We start from the raw sequence: 14,099 nt of genomic DNA, 5'->3' as shown, positions 1-14,099 counted from the left end.
GTTGTGAATTCGACAGAAGTGACTGGCAGTGTTTTTTTCTCTTCTGAATATTAGTATTGTGACCTGATGCTGCGACGCTGTGTTAATCTGCTTGTCAGACTGATGTCACAAAGAACTTTCAAATATTTTCAGTTTAGTTTTCTCGAACACTGTTATTAATAAGAGCAGTTGACATAAGGTGTTTTTTATGCTTGAGTTAGTATTCAGCTTGATGGGTTATGTACGCTCATAAATCACAGTATGACCTGTGTTAAGTGAAGTTTAGTTTTAGGGAGTTGTTGTAATGCACTTCTTTATAACCCTGCCTGTAATTTACCGAAGCATGTGTTTGTTCTGTTGAGCAGTACAATGCTTCTACACTGTAATTGTTTGTGTAATTTGAATATAACATGCATGTTTCATAGAGCATTGGTAAGAAATTATGGGGTTGTATGATCTTTTAGCTTGTTTACCACTTACATAGCCTTCATATTAGAGTGTACTTGATGGCATCATTTATCATTTTAATGTATTAGTGGCCTTCATTTCAAGGGTCATCACCCATGTATGGGCAATGGCTTCAGTTTTGCAATAACATATTTGATTCTTTGTTAATAAGGGTATCCATTGCAGAAGTTAGTCCTCTAAAGTTGCATAACTTTGGTTAATGAAATATGCTGAATATTACTAGAGGAGGAAGTGAAGGATTGCTACTTAATTTGAGGCTTACCTTATGTTTCCATGGGTTTTAAAATGCCGTAGGTGTCAGGTGCTAAAATTTAGTTGCAAGTAATTTCTGCTGAAAAAAATTATACATGGTCATAAGTGTCTGTCATTATTTTACAAGGTGCACACTGCAGTCTTTGATGTTTCTAATTTACTTTGTGACTTAGGAAAGCTAAGGTATTCAATGCAAATAATGATTTCCATGTGTGATGCATGGCTCTTTAGAGTACACATGCCTTGACAAAATTTCTAATGTTCAAGAGTGCACTCTAAGTAGAACATGATTTGATAACGCTGAAAGGAAGGTTTTTTAGCTATAAAAAAGTATATATATAAAGGTTCTGGATAAAGTGGTGTCAGAAATAAACAGCTAAGCATATGTCAAGGACTAGCGTGGCTTGCTAATGAGACCCCCCAAAATTTTACATCCTAAGTTTTCTGAAAAGGTATTTTACTAGCTTCCTTCTTTCTCCCTGCTTTTTTCCCTTGACTTTTTCCCAGTGTGAATACTAATTGAACAGTAATGGGACTGTTTAATGGAAAAACAATAAAAATGAGCAGTGAAACTTTGAACTTTACGGCTAACTCTAATGTAATTCTGTTATGATGGTAAGTATTGAAATCATGTTGGCAATGTGATTACCCAGTGAGGATGGAAGGTTGAAGTACAGACAAGTAATGCAATTAGGTTACTTATGTCTTTTGATGTGCACATTATAACCCAAAATACTTACAAGGAACAGGAATTAGAATATGAGTTTGAGTTCAACTCTCTGAAATATAAAGAAAATTGTAAGACTTTGCGACTACCCTAGAAATGAGGTCATACTATAGAAGACTGCATTAGAAATAGTATCCTACTAGCAATGTAACTGCTTTTTCCCTGTTAAGTTAGTAGCAGATGCAAGAATTTAAGCACTCAGCACAGTTATTCTTTGCCCTTGAGGTATTCAATTTCTTGATATTTAGTGTGACTTAACACAAGTTTAGAGGCCAGTCCTACTGAAACTGCAGCAGACTTTTCTTATATATTTGAAGATTGTGTTAGGTTACAAGGGTATGTGTGTAGAGTCAGCACATCATACTACTGATGTATAGTTGGACTGTTGTGGTGTGTCCTGACGATGGAAGAGAGGCAGAGCTGTCTGTGTCTTCAATAATTTAGTTACAGGCTGAACTGGTTTTGACTTCGTGGGTAAAATGACTACCTAGTTGGTATTCTGATCTAGACAGTAGTGTTTATAAGTGCGCCTTCTTGTTTTAAGCACAATTAAATTCATATTATAGATCATCAGGTGGTTTTAAGGAGATGGCATGGTGAAATGATGTTTTGACTACTTATAAATTAAGCTTTCCCATTCATTGCTGAAACAAACATCCCCAAACTTCCCTGTGAATGAGGGCTCTGTCAGCCTCTCCCACCACCTCTGCTGCTTGCCACAGCACTGGAGTGAAGGAGGGATGGCAGTCTGATGGAGGAGGTATTGATATTTTGACAGCAGTAAGCAGAGAAACTGTTCAAAAGCAGTCCATAATGCAAAAATAGTCCGTTTCTATCAATGGTAGAACAGTGTCCCCTGGGGACTGTGTCATTTCCAGTGCCTAGAAGAGGCACTTGCATTCTTTACTGCTATCTAGAAATTCTAGTATGACAAACTAAGTTGACTTTTTTCATCAAAATAGTGCTGCAATAAGTTACGTAAGATTTTTTTTTCTTTGTGCAAATTCTGTTTCTGAGTAGAGAAGCTCTTCTTTAGGAAAAATTGAAAAATTAGTAAATGATACAACTATGATTTCAGACAAAATTAATGATTTTGATCACTTTACATTAATTCTATACACATTATTCATCTCTGTTTTAATCTGTATTAATCTCTGAACCTTTTTTTATAGTTTTGTATAAACTTTTTTAAGCTGTCATGTTTTCACTTCAGAACTTGATCGGCTCGATTTTTATATTTTGGTTATTGTTATTTGCTTCTAGTTTATCATATTATTTAAAGTGGAGCTTCAAGGGTGAAGGCACATGTAGAGGTTCTGAGTTATGTGGTGCAACGAGATTTACATGAAACACAGTTTGATGTAAATGGTAGACACAAGGGAAAAAAGATAGTAATATTAAACTAGAAATAAACTAAGACTGACTTCCTTGCTATACTGTGGGAATGAGGGAAATTGACTAAGGTATTTTTATCGCCTTTTTAAAAAAGAAGTCTTAAAAATTCTTGAAACATCATGGTGTTTTTGAGTTTTCATTACAGTTTTTACAGTTAGTTTAACTTTGGAGGGGGAGTTTGGTTTTGCTTTTTTCATTGAGATGTTATGTATGTGATGTAAGTACCTTGTCTGATCTTTTGATAAAATTCCAAGACCAGGATGTTTGAATGCTAAGTTATGTTGGTAAAACTTCTAATTTCAGTTTTGTTTTCTATGGAGCAAAAGCAACAATTTAGTGCAACCATTAGGATGTAGTCCTGATCTAAACCTGTTTATCTCATGCTGTCTAAAGTTGGTGCTACTTTGTGTGGCTACAGTAAGGCTTTACCCTTGTCTGGTCATACACTGTCAGTATATGAAGCATAACTTCATGTAAATGTACCAAATTTCTTGCAGCAGTTTTCCAGTGTCTGTTATGTAGGTTTTGTGATACATGTTTCTTTCTGTTCATGTGGGAGGCCAGTGTGGGTGGTGACTGAAAGGAGAGCAGTCTAGTGAAGTAACCCCCTAATATGTTGCAACTTGATTTTGTATTTTTTTTTCATTCGTCACATCCCTGCTTCCTGATGTCAAATCTCCTCACTTAAAATTGGATTGAACAGCAGCATCTCTTAGTCACAGATGCTCTGTAATGCTTAGAGGTGTATTACTGAAATGCTTTACGATGTGTAAAGTAAGGAAAGAAGGTAGCTTTCTGGCTTCGTGTCACATATGCTCTGGGATAGTGAGCCCCACTAGTCAGGGGCACTGCTTTACCCTCCTGTCGGAGGCACTTCCACTGGAAAAACTGGTGATGGTGTTGGCTCCTTTTTATTTTCGTGCATGAGTGGTGTCCAGGACAGAGAGTAAAAGCTGTGCTGTGAGGGGGAAACACTGTTCCATGGGATAGTCACGGAGCCCTCTTTCCATTGCCCTGTGAAGCCTGTGCTTCCATCTGGTTAGCCCCAAAGGTACACCTTTCTCATGGAATAGTGAGGTATGGATTTAAATGAACTCCTTGGATAAGGAGAACTTAGTTCTTACAAATCCTCTATTATCTTCTATGTAGTTGGCAAACAGGCACAAAATCAACTTACTAAGACTGGTGGTTATGAAAAAGTACTAACTTTGTCTTCTGAATCCAGAAAGCAACTTCAGCCTGAATTCTGTCTTGCAAACAGTCATTAGTTTCTGAAGTCTGTGAAAATAGTGAAAATTTAAATTTACCCCAGAATGCAGTGTTTCCTGCTGTTTAGCACACAGGTTCTGATAATGATACATTTTCCAGGACAGTTAACCCTGTCAACTCACTATTGATGCCAGCAAAGTACAAACCTTGGGTTGGTGAATTCTGTTTCTGGTGCATAAAAACATCTTGAGAGCACAACTTTCTTTCCCCCCCACTCCCCTAGCTGTATTTCCCTTGCTTTTCTGGTTGATTTCAATAGCTGCAAAATCTTGTACAAAATGTTGTTTGGTTAGGACATAAATATGCATGTATTCTCTATTATTACACTGTTAGGATACCGTCAGTTACTTATGCGTTAGTTCCACTGTCTCAATTATTTACCTTTGCTTTCACCACAAACTTACGAGGCAGGAGAGTTTTGTTTCTCTTTAGCAGAGGAGTAAATAAGGTATACAGTGGCAAACAGTTTAAAAAGGTAGCTGCTTGACTGCTGCTGACATTTATTTGTACTATTTTGGGAGAGTACCTGTCAGACCATAAAAAATACTGATAATATGAAGCCTCACTTTCTCTGCTCAGTTTCTATGCATGTTCTATGCCAAGCAATTCATCGTTTCTTTCCTCAGAGCAGCAGCTAGGACCTGGTGTGTTCAATACTCTTTTATTCTATGGCCCTGTTAATTTCTGTGTTGATTGCTGTGCTAGTGTGTCAGCTCCAAGAGTCCCTGTACCTGGCATGACAAAACAGAGCTTAGTGCCCTAAAATGCAGAGCATTGGCAACCTGAGTTTGCCTCTTTGGTGTTTTAAGTCACACAGTTAACACTTATGTAATTCAGTTCTTTTACCTAAATTGTTCATATATAATTTCATTCCCTTGTATGTATTGGAGCCTAGTGAGGAAAATACAATTTTAGTTCTAAAACCTCTGTTACTTTATTGCCAAAAATAGTATTTTATCTTAAAACAGTATGCTTCTATTGTATTCAGTATACCAGAGGGAGCCCTCCTGTGGTTAATTTAATACCTATCAATTTTCAGGAGTGTTACTAAATAGAGTATGACTTACAGGATAAAACAGACTGGTTTCTATATTTAATTTTCTTTCTATTTAATTCAGCATTTGTAATGCATTTCAGCTAATTTATTGTGCATAGTCATTTTGGCTTAATTCAAATCACAAAGATCGAGAAACCTCAGTGCATGCGGACACTTGGACTTGTAGAAAGACTACTGTGAGGAAGGGGATTCCATGACCTTATTGAAGCAGTGGGGTATAAAATAACTCAATTATTGGGAGGATACCCAAGCTATGTTTTGTCCCTCACTGGGATGTGATGATCTGTTCTTTCCTAAACTTCCTCATGTCCCTGTGCAGGGAATTCCTCTTGTGCCTGGCTCTGAAGGATTGCAGTAGGACTATCGGTACATCCTGGTCAGGAGCCAGACTGCACTGTGTGTGCTGTGTGTGTAGGCAGGTGTCTGTTCACATATGGAAGAAAGAACAATTCAGCTTTTCTTTTGTTTTTAAAGCTCAGACAGGTAACTTATGGTCTTTGTTTAGCAATATGCTGATGCACACGTTTATAGTAATTGACTGCAGCAAAACTGTGTGTCTACTGACTATGTTGGTGGATTTGGGCCAGGAACAGACATCTTGGCTATTATAAATTAGTCTGAAAAAAATTAATTCAGAGATCAACAAGTTAAATGCAATGCAACTCAGGGATCCCAAACTTAAAATTCTACACATATTGTAAATGTTCCTCATGGTCAAAAGACCAGACTGTGCTGACTGAAAAAATTAGCAGTCCCATTCTTTTAACAGTTTCTTCAAAATGTGAAAAGGCTTCATTAGGAGATGGCAACCTTCTGGACCTTATTTCTGAGGATTCCAGTGTGTCATGTTTTAACCTTGGCAGACAAGTAAACACCACACCGCTGCTCTCCCACTCCCATCTCAGTGGGATGGAGGAGAGAATCCAAAGGGTAAAAGTGAGAAAACTTGTGGGTTGAGGTAAAGACAGTTTAGTAGGTAAAGCAAAAGCCCCACACACAGGCAAAAAATACAGAATCAATTCATGATTTCCCCTGGACAGGCAAGTGTTCAGCCTCCTCCAGGAAAGTCAGGCTCCATTATGCACAAGAGTTACTTGAGAAGACAAATGCTATCACTCCTGTTGTCACCTCTTCCTTCACTTTTATTGTGACTCTGATGCCATATAGTATAGCATATCCCATTGGTTAGTTGTTTTCAGCTGTATCTTCTCCCATCTTCTTGTACAGCCCCAGGCTCCTCCTCACTGTCAGAGCAGTACAAGAAGCAGAAAGGACATTGATGCTGTCCAAGGCCTCCTCAGCAGCAACAAAAACATCGCTGTGTTATCAGCACGGCTTCCAGCACAAATCCAAAATACAGCCCCCTACCAGCGGCTGTGAGGAAAATTGATTTTATCCCATCCACAATCAGCATGTAATGTAAACAGATTTTTGAAGTCAAGCTCTGTAATGGTTTGTTGATTTCAACTTGATTTTGACAATTGTCACATTTGGAAGGGTTTCACTGTGTCATATTCTTGTCTGGGTAGTCCTCAAAAGTCTGTCTTCAACAGAGAAATCCTTTCCCTCTTTATGAGAAACACCATGGGAGAGATCTGCTTCTGATGGTTTGCTCAAGAGGTATAGAAGAGGAAGAAAATCTTCTGCAGGAATTTAAGAGTACTTAATGCTTATTTTTCAAATTCTTTACCTTCAATTCCATGATTTTTGCACATTTTTTTATGACTTGGCTCCAAGTCTATGCAAACACACAGTGATTCAAGTCAGCTATTTAATCACAAAACTAATAACAAAGAGAATTGCAGGAACAAAAATCATGAAGCATATGTCCAGCTAACATAGAAACACATAGGCCACAGTATCCCACTCTCTTCTGGATGCTTGTGCTCCACAGGGTCAGAGCTGTCATGTTTCTGTTCAAGGCCATGTTTCACAGGGACGATGTTTCCTTGTGCTGTCATTTTATGATCTCTTGGCAGATACTATTGAAGGAATTTCCTATTACATCTTTCTCTGGTCAAATCCTGTTTATTGAACACCTCTGCCCTTAGGAAGCAGTCTCGAGCTGAAATATGAGACTTTCTCATCGGATGTGGATTTAACAGATAACTACAGCATCCCTTTTCCCACCATCACCTCCAGCTGTTGGTTACCTTCTCATGCCAGAAGCTTTCAGCCAAATCCCTGATGACAGTACACAATGGTATTTGACAGATGCTTCATTGGATCATCTGAAACCACCTCCAGAGCAGTATAAGCCTGCCAGACTGTTCTCTGAAGAAGCTGAAGAATATTTCTGTGTCATCCTCAGAGCCATGTGAACAGTTGTGCCCAGGAGAACTTCAGCAAGAAGTTTGGAGATTGGTGTCATTGGCAGTACCATGAATGTTCAGTGCCGTGAAACTTGTCGTGTTGGTTTCACCTGAGAGCTGCCATGTCCAGTGTAGTTTCCTGTGCCTTACCAGTTGTCTGTTTTGTTTGTTTCTTTGTAATGGAAAATTTACAATGCAGATTGGATATAGTAGTCTAGAAAATCTGGCCTGTACCACTTAAATGTTTCATTGATCAATGATAAACCATTGATTCTGTGTGTAAGAACCAGTGGCAGTTGAACAGTTCTCTTCTTTGCTATGCAGTAGTTTATGACAACATGCGATACTGCTAAGAGATTTAGCTAGGCAGAGTAATTATCTAAACTAGAATTTTGTCAGGACACCGGTATTAGTACAAGATGCTTTAGAAATTGGATTGCTCACTGAAGTGTGCAAGTGTAGATTTATCAGACTAACTTAAGGTGCTCATTTGCCTAAAGAAGCATAATGTTTCATACTTGTAACTAGAATAACAAATATGTTTATTTAGAAAATTTGAGCCTGTTTACTTATTTTTGCTCTCTGTAAATAGTTTTCTATCAGTTAAGTACTAGGAGAAGGCAAACAAATATTTAGGACAAGTAAGAACATTTCATAGCAGTCTATGACAAGTTCTGTTCATAGATGAAGATGGGGAAAAGGAAGAGGACTACTTGTGTCTCTGTTCAGAGCCAATGCCTGGGAAATACAGGCCCTGCAGTGTTAATGGCTCCTCTACTGTGAGAAGTATTTTATCCCGTATGTTTTTGCCTTACTGTGATTAAAATCTCCCAATTTCGCATTAGATAAAATAATTTTCTGTCACAGGCAGTTTTGTCTTTCTGTTTTGTCATCCAGTCCCTGGGCTAAAATTGCTGGTTGTAATGTAAATGTGGGTGAACTTTAAATATTTAGGGTAATGTAACTTCGCTGAAACTTTCTGGTTGTGTCCAAGGGGGCAAGGTCAAACAGAGCACATGGACTGGAGAGGTTTGCTATATTCCCACCCAAAAGAGATGGCTCCAGCAGATACTGGCAGATTAACTTTACTCTTGGCTTCACAGAAGTAGATACTTCTGTACAGGTTAACTTCACCCTTGGCAAAACTTTCCTTGTCCCTGGCAAAGCCTGCACAGATGCAGTAGTAGTTAGCCAGAGATAACTACTAGATAGCTTGAGGAGAGACTATAAATTGCAAATTTAGTGCTGAAGCCCCATCCTTCAGTGATTCTCCAGTTCTGAATCATCTGTCTTGAGCAAAATGAATCCATGCAATAGTTGACTTTTTTAATATGGTTTCTTTTTGTATGAGACCACAATGCCTAATGTGGTTTTTCAGCTTTTATTTTCAACATAGCACCAGACTTCCATCTCTTGCTGCTTTTTCTCTTTTTTACTTGCTTTTTCTTGGGGGGAAGCCCTCCACATTTCAGACTATTTATTGTTTTTGGTCATCCACTTAGTTCCCGGATAAATAACTGTGTTGAACTGAGTTGTGGAAATTTTTAGATTGCTTTTTCTATAGAGCAGTAGCTTCACATCAGCATGGAGAATGCACTTAAAAGACACGTTAATGCCAGTCAACAAGCATATTTATATTTTTCTCAGACTCTGATAAATGACTACATTTTGAGTTGCATTTGTTATGGGTACAAAATGAATGACAGACTTGAATGAATGTTGTTTTTGCAAAATTGCTCAGTATAAACTAAAGTGACATTCAAATTGCTGATCAAATTTTGCAATTATAACACCAGTATAAAAATGTAAATTCAGAACTTCTATGACATTGAGCAGCAAATTCTCCTCTAAAGTTACAGAATCATTAAAGACACAACACAGATGAGAATAAAAAATACTTGTGATGGCTCTAAAAATTAGTGGGAGACTAAAAGAAATTATATACAAAAGTCTTGCAGCAAAGTATTCCTGCACTATATGTGACCTATGTTTCACATCAGATTAAATCTTTTCCAGCATCCTTGACATAATTTCCAATGGTGAAGCAGTGGAAATTTCTCCAAGCACGTGGAGATGTTCCTCCATGGAGGTCAGATTTTATTTTGAGTGATACTGCTTGAGCTATATTGAGAGGAGTGTGGTTTTGTATCTCTGTTTTCCCTAAAGCAATCCATTTAAGAAGTACAAGCCCATTGTAAGTGCAGCCAGAACACATATATTGGCCAATGCTTTGCTAATGTGAAAGTGGTGTTCACATCCACCAACTGCTTATACTAATTGATTTTGAAATCTGCCATTTTTAGCAATGTAGACGTGCCATGTGAGCAGGAAGCATGTCAGAGGAGGGCAGGAAACTTTTGGAATTTCATCATAGAAAGCAGCAAAGCTTCTGCAGAGGTATGGGAAATAACTTTGAGTAGAAACAAGGTCCATTACCTCCTGTAATCTTTCCCCATCTTCTCTGTCTTCTTGCTCCCTGAGAGGGTGCACCAAGTGCAGCAGAGATACTGAGATGCTGTTGTTTAAACCATTTTTTCACAAAGTGTTGAGAGATACTATTTGAAATTGAGTTATTAATGTGAGACTTACTATCTGTAAAACTGAGGTGATTTCTCAGCATAATTCTAAGTGCTGTAGTGCATGTACAGACCCCACAAGAGTGCAGTTGCTGAAGGTGAAGGTGTTTTCTTTAAAGCCACTTCAGTTATGAACATGTGAGAGGCATTTTTCTTCAGGTGCTCAGGACTCACAACAGATGTCTCCTTCAGAAGTAATGAAGAAAAAATGCATTTTATTTTGGGAACAAGGAAATGGAGATGGCATCATGCTAAGCAGCAACCTGCTTCTGCATCTGGAATTGATGTGTATGACAAATGAACATGGAAGATTTTGCTGGTTTCAGCTGAGACGATTTACAGTAATTTTCTTCATAGTTTCTGGTATGGGGCTGTGTTTTTGATTTGTTCTGAGCACAGGGTTGATAATACTGAGATGTTTTAGTTATTGCTAAGCAGAGGTTGCAAAAAGCCAAGGCCTTTTCATATGGCCAGGCTGGGGAGGAAGGTGGAGGTTCATGGAAGGTTACACAGCCAGGACAGGTGACCCAAACTGACCAAAGGGATATTCTAGACCATGTGGCATCATGCTCAGTATGTCAAGTGGAGGGAGGAAAGAGAAAGAGGAGCAACATTTGGAGTGGTGGTGTTTGCCCAAATAACTATTACCCATGCTGGGGCCCTGTTCTCCTGGAGATGGCTGAACACCTGCCTGTCCATGGAAGGCAGTGGATTCATTCCTTGCTTTGCTTTGCTTGTGTGCTCGGTTTTCTGTTCTCTTTGAATTCCATTTAGCTCAACACAAGGGTTCTCTGTTTTCTATCTTTCAAGTCTCAACCTGATCCTGCTGGTGGGGGAGTGAGTTGGGGCTTGGCTGTTGTCTGGGGTTAGACCACGACAGAGAGCAAGGCCAGAACTGTGTCCTTCGTAACCCCTTCAAAGACACAGATTTTGGGAAAACTTGCCACTTCCTTGTGCTGTGGAAATGTTTGTTCTGTAATTTATAAGAGTAAACTCTTTCTGAATTAAGTTTAAAACTAAGACTCAGTGAGACTTGAAACTCTTCTTCAATCCATTTTGAAGAAATTGTTAGTAGAATAGAGTCTTCAGAGATGGTTGTTAGTGTGGGTTTTGAGATTTTCCTTTTACTTAGATGAATCTTATATACCCATATATATGTGCACTTGTGTATGTTTGTTTATGGGCAGAAGGTGAAGAGACCATCTTTTCTTCCTACAGGGAGAGAGAATATATATATTTTTTAGTGTAACATGCCAACAGTCTTGAGAGGAATGGAACAATTTTGTGAAAAACACTACGTGAATACATGGAGAAGCATATGTTAATGAGTATAAATTGGGCACAACCTACAGTGTCTTTGGCATTTTTGATTTTTTTTTTTTAATAAATTTGGGGGTTTTTGTTTTTGTCTCTCATCCCTCTTTAAAAACAGATTGCGTGTGGGCTGACTTTATGTTCAGTTTTTGAACAGTGTGTAACTTTCAACAATCTACTGAACGTTTTTTCCTCCTCTACTTGGGAAGACTTGAAATCTGTAGTAAATAATGATGTTGGCTCGTTTCATTTATGCCCTTGATTATTTCCAGTCTTTCCTGTTAGTCATGTCTACTCTTTAGACAGTAGACTCACATACAGATTTTTTATGTGTATATTTATTTAGGAAACCATAGACAAGATTGTACAAAAATACAGTCTTGTAAAAATACAAATGTAAATAATAATTTGTAAAAATACAAATGTAATAGGATGGCTTGCCCAAGGCTGCCATCCTTATACACTTTGCTAATCTCCTGGTCTCCTGGTGTGTGTGATCAGAAATGAAACAACTGACCTTCTCTTCCAGTTAGTAATGTTCTTCATATCACAGATTATTCTACAGTTTACTGATGTGGTTGTTCAAGAGACCAGGTGCTATCTTTTAATAAAAATGGAGAAGCTGCCAGAATGGTAGAATGGAAGTGATAGGAAAGAAACATGTAAGCAATGAAAATACACACTAAGGAAAATATATCCATCAAAGTTATATTTCTTGAACTTCTAAGTTGCGTTACTGTTGTTTCCTATGCCTTCTCTTTCGTGTTCTCATCTGCATGTCTTGCATGTTTTGATACTATTACTTTTTTAAAAAATGCATATTGACTGTGACCTTGCTTCTCTGTTTTAATTTATTACAGCATATTAGGAAAGCTGCTTTGGAATACACTGGATTAATGATGCATTTAAACTGTTTTAAAAAGACCCTGGGCTAGGTCAATTATTGAAGTAATGCCAGCAAGAAATATTTTCTTTTGATTGCAGTAAGCTCTTAGTTTTATGTTAACTGCATTGTACAAACATGACCTGTGGGCTTTTAATTGTTATGGTGAACTGGAAACATGAGAATAAAGCATGCTTTGCATTTGCATGAAGCAAACTAACTCTCCTTCTTGAGAGGAGATTCCACCTTGTATTCTTTGGTTTTACATAGGGTTGTGTTTTTGTGCAAGTGCTCTGAGAATACAGGGCACTTGCATCTTTTTGATATGAAGGGAGGGCATGGTGAGGTGTGGGTGCTGCTTATGGCATGTCAGGCGTCACTGCAGTCACCCCTTCTGTACCCCCCCAAGTTTACACAGACCCATGCTACTACACCTGTACTCACCCTTTCTCTGCAGCCTGAAGGATGTTATTTCTGGTGAGGTGAGAAAATTCTGTGGTACTGGTTATTTCCCAAAGCTTCTTATGTAAAAGCAGTGCATTTAAATTTTTCTTGTAAAATTCACATCCTTAATTATTGCTGTGTTTCTTTTACTTTTTAGAAATGTAAAGTGTTACTTGCTGTGTTCTGCTTTATAGTTGATTTGGAATGAGGGCTTATTATGTATTTTTCAAAATGTGGGGATGTGTTTTTTCTCATCCCAAATATGTCTCTGTGTTTTAAGCTAATCTGTTTTTCTGTTCAAGTCTACAATGTAGTTGCTCTGCTAGTTTCCAGGATGATGGGCAGTTGATGCTGCAAATTTAGAAAACAAACAAGAATCAGCTCTATGTAACAAAATTTTAGTAATACAATGTTATGTCAATAAGACTGGTATTGACCAGTCTTTAGTGATACTGGACTTCACAGTTTGGCAGTGCCTGGGAAGCTTGACTTGCTCATGAAGTTTCACAAGTAACTTTAGGCTGTGGCTGTGTTTTTTTGTTAAATGGGTCTTTTGGAAGAGGAGTTGAAAACTGGCTCCAATTATGGCCTGAAATTGCATCTTTACCAAACTTTTAGAAATTTGCTTAAAATAAAGAGGCAATACATTTTCGCAGAACAATGTTCACAAATAGTTTAGTGTCCTGTTTTCTATTTAAAGAGGGGTAAAACCAGATCTTAAAATGAAGACTTTGTTTAGGAGAACAGTGATTTGTCAGTGACTGAGCTGCTCGAGATGAACAGAGATTTTTAACGTTAAGCCACATGCAAGGGCAAAAATTAATGTAAACAAGACCAAAAAGATTGATTCCAATTGCTTCTGAAGAATCAAAGGGAGCAAAGTATAAAGCTTTTTATGGTTCAAGGTTGTCATTAGGCTTAGCTAACTGAGACATTCTATGTCTAGGAAACAGAGGCATAAAACAATGATTTGTTCATTCAATGGCCAGTGTTTGGAAGATACATTATAGTGAAAAGAGTTTATGTCATGGAATAGAGAGAAAAGAAGGAAATAGGAAGTTTGGGGTAGAATACAGGCAGAATTTTGCTACTGTATGTATTTCAGGATCTCTCCATATAATCTTTTTTCTTTGTCTAGCCCTCTAAAGGAAATGTGGATAAATTATAAAATAATGTTTATGGCGAAGTAAATAATCCAAGGTTTACATGTGCAGCAATAACTTTTGACACAGTAATTGCTACTCAGGAAGGAGCTCTTGATGCTTATATTAGTTTTATGAAAATGTTAGCTTTCATTTCAAAGAGAATAACGTTGTTATGACTACTGAGTAAATTCGTTGTGTACTCTCAAATATTGTACAGTTCCTGTTCAATCATAATCATCACAGATGGGATAGAAAAGATAACCTATTAAAGGAGACCA

General features: G+C 37.8%; 1 protein-coding gene across 1 annotated transcript in view; it reads left to right on the top strand.

Moving 5' to 3' along the window:
- GALNTL6 (polypeptide N-acetylgalactosaminyltransferase like 6) overlaps positions 1–14,099 on the top strand; it is a 431,613-nt gene that overhangs the window by 876 nt on the left and 416,638 nt on the right. The window lies entirely within an intron of this gene.

This window comes from Sylvia atricapilla, chromosome 4, assembly GCF_009819655.1.
Source record: "Sylvia atricapilla isolate bSylAtr1 chromosome 4, bSylAtr1.pri, whole genome shotgun sequence".
Lineage (NCBI taxonomy): Eukaryota > Metazoa > Chordata > Aves > Passeriformes > Sylviidae > Sylvia > Sylvia atricapilla.
Note: the sequence above shows the minus strand (reverse complement) of the source record. Positions and strands in the feature narration are given on the sequence as shown.